The sequence below is a fragment of the Petromyzon marinus genome, unplaced genomic scaffold (assembly GCF_048934315.1).
Source record: "Petromyzon marinus isolate PM22_M1 ecotype Great Lakes invasive population unplaced genomic scaffold, UKy_Petmar_22M1.pri1.0 PM_Scaffold_1, whole genome shotgun sequence".
NCBI lineage: Eukaryota > Metazoa > Chordata > Hyperoartia > Petromyzontiformes > Petromyzontidae > Petromyzon > Petromyzon marinus.
Window position 1 is genome coordinate 366,245 of NW_027423057.1, and position 3,351 is coordinate 369,595.

Below are 3,351 nucleotides of genomic sequence, written 5' to 3' on the forward strand. Positions count from 1 at the left end.
TGTTCGTGTCTGGGTGGCTTTTGCTTGAGATTAGGGATCTTGTGAAAAAAGTTATAAGACTTTATATGAAAACCTCCACAGAGGCCGATTTTGACACTGTTGGTACAAGTCATCAGAAAGTCCAATTAGCTCCATCCACATCCTTCTGAACCGCATAATTCCATCTCTCTTCTAGCCTATGACACATCCATTTAGCCCCATCCAGCCAAACAAGCTGTATCATGGGACCTTTTTCCAGAATCAAAGTGTGAAAAATAATAAAAGGTTTTATCCTTTCTGGCAGTAAAGCAGGAAGTGGTGTTAAAATGTTCAAACAACCAATTAGAAACCTGTTGCAAGGAATCAAGTTACTGCATTAACCACACACGTGACTTGTGGTCAATATGCAAACAAACATGCTCTGATAATATTTGAATTGTCTTTGAAACTGATTGGCCTACACCAGAGACAGCCTTCTTTATGACCTTTATGACCTAGTCTCACCACCAGTGTCAGATCAGAGATCGCCAAAAGGGGAACAGTGCAAAGGCAATGCCACACGTATCGGAGCATTTATAGCTAACCACTGCCCACAGCTCCCCAATCACTCGGTGTGCTCACCGCGGTGCCACCACTCCCCCCTCACAATGTGCAAACCACTACGCCACCAATCTCCACATTCTCACAGTGCGCTCACCGCTGCGCCACCGGTCCCCACTCACAGCTAGAATATGAATTAAATGTCCACAGTCATCGTTTTCTGATTTCCGAAATAATACGAGTTGCATTTCATTCAACATTGGGGAGGGGTCTGCCCTTCATTTAAGGCCCTGGCTGCTTACAGAATTGTCACAGACTGTTTTGCCTCAGCAGCTTTCCTCTTTTCTCCTGATGATGATCGAAACGTCGTAGTTTTTTGTTATTTTTAAAAATTATTTCTCTCAACTTATCTACGTGACTACCGAAAGACCCAAAGAATATGATTTCATGGATGTTTATGAGGTCTGTTGCTGAGGGTTTCAAAGAAGTGGAGGCCTCTCTCAGTACATAAGAGTGAGGGGTTGTAGGTTTCGGCTTGGGTCATGGGTACGGGTTATTTTTTGGCATATTTTATTTTAAAAAAATCGAATTCCAACGTCGTGGATATTGTGATGTTTGGATTATTGACGGTAGAATTAATATTATTGCGAATATTTCTTATGTTCTCGTTTTATGCCACTGATTATTGATGTAAAAAATAGGTTCAAATTTAAACGGCATGCAAAGAAGGTTTCAGTTAATTATGAAACAATTCGCAACTGTTGATTTATGTGTTGTAGTGTATGATTGTCTGCTCGACTCAATTTCTGAGGATCTCACGTTTATTTCTATATTATTGTACATTTTACAGTAGTGCTATAAAAATGAAATGAAAAAAATGTTAGCTTTTCACCACAAACAAGGCTACAATGGTTATGATATTGTGATAATTAGATTTTCACCACAAACTAGGCTACAATGGTTATGATGTGATAATTTGATTTTCACCACAAACAAGGCTACAATGGTTATGATATTGTGATAATTAGATTTTCACCACAAACTAGGCTACAATGGTTATGATATTGTGATAATTAAATTTTCACCACAAACTAGGCTACAATGGTTATGATAGTGATAATTAGATTTTCACCACAAACTAGGCTACAATGGTTATGATAGTGATAATTAGATTTTCACCACAAACTAGGCTACAATGGTTATGATATTGTGATAATTTGATTTTCACCACAAACAAGGCTACAATGCTTATGATATTGTGATAATTAGATTTTCATCACAAACAAGGCTACAATGGTTATGATATTGTGATAATTTGATTTTCACCACAAACTAGGCTATAATGGTTATGATATTGTGATAATTTGATTTTCACCACAAACTAGGCTACAATGGTTATGATATTGTGATAATTTGATTTTCTGCCACCAATTTACAATTAGATTCGTTGCTTCGCATATTCCCTGATATTTTGTTTAGACCGCAAGCGTGTATCCATTTAAACTTTTGCTAACTAGCTTGTTTATGTCATCTAGAATATGAATACAATTTTCACCATCATCGTTTTCTTATTTCTGGGACAATTGTGCCCTAAATAATAGGAGTTGCATTACATTCAGATCTTGGCTGATGACGTAGATGAATCCAGTCTGTGATGTCACAGTCATGTGGGAGGTACCTTTGACATCATGATGTCTATGACGTCATGCACCACGTGTCATTCATATTGGAAGAACTGCGTTTATTGGTGGCTGTGTTTCTTGTCTCAGCTAAAATAAGCGTGATATTATTTAGCCTCGTGGTTATTAAAGCCTCCACTACTGTTGATGAAACTGAAATTAATCTCAGCAGTTGTCAGCCTGCACATCATTTAACCGGTGAGCCTGAAAGGGGTGGTTTAAGGATTGTTTGCGTGTTAATGGGGTTTATTATTGAGGCTTTCAAGGGTGTGGGGGTCTCACTCACTACATGAGCATGAGGGGTTTGGGGGTTTCGCTCAGCTTATGGTAACGTGTTGTAACAAATACGTTTAAATATATAATTTTAGCAAATGTTATTAGAAAATCAAACTGAAAGGGGTGGTTTAAGGATTGTTTGCGTGTTAATCGGGTTTATTATTGAAGCTTTCAAGGGTGTGGGGGTCTCACTCACTACATGAGCATGAGGGGTTTGGGGGTTTAGCTTAGCTTAAGGTAACGTGTTGTAACAAATACTTTTGAATATACAATTTTAGCATATGTTATCAGAAAATCAAACTGCAATGTCGTGGATATTGTCATTCTTGGATTCTTGACGGTAGAATTAATATTGATGTGGATATTTCTGACATTGTCGTTTTATGTGACTGATTATTGATGTAAAAATTAGTTTCAAATAGAAACGGCATGCAAAAAAGGTGAACATTAATCATTAAACAATTCCCAATTGTTAATTTGTGTTGCAGTGTATGATCATCTGCTTGACACAATTTATGATTTTCTCTTTTATTTCTATAATATTGTAAATGTTACAATAGTTTTTTTTCATAAGATGCCATTTTAAAAATATAATTTTACATTGTCACCTCAAACTAGACTCAAATATTCATAATATTGTGGTAATTGGATTGTCTGCCATCAAATTAAGACAATTAGATTCGTAACTTGGAATATCACTTCATATATTGCTGTTTCTAACATTGTTGAGACCGTAACCGTGTAACCTTTCAAAACGTTGATAACGAGCCTGTTTAAGTCATCTAGATTACGAATAAAATGTACACAATCATCATTTTCTTATTACTGGGACAATTGTGCCCGAAATAATCTGAGTTACATTACATTTAACATTGCG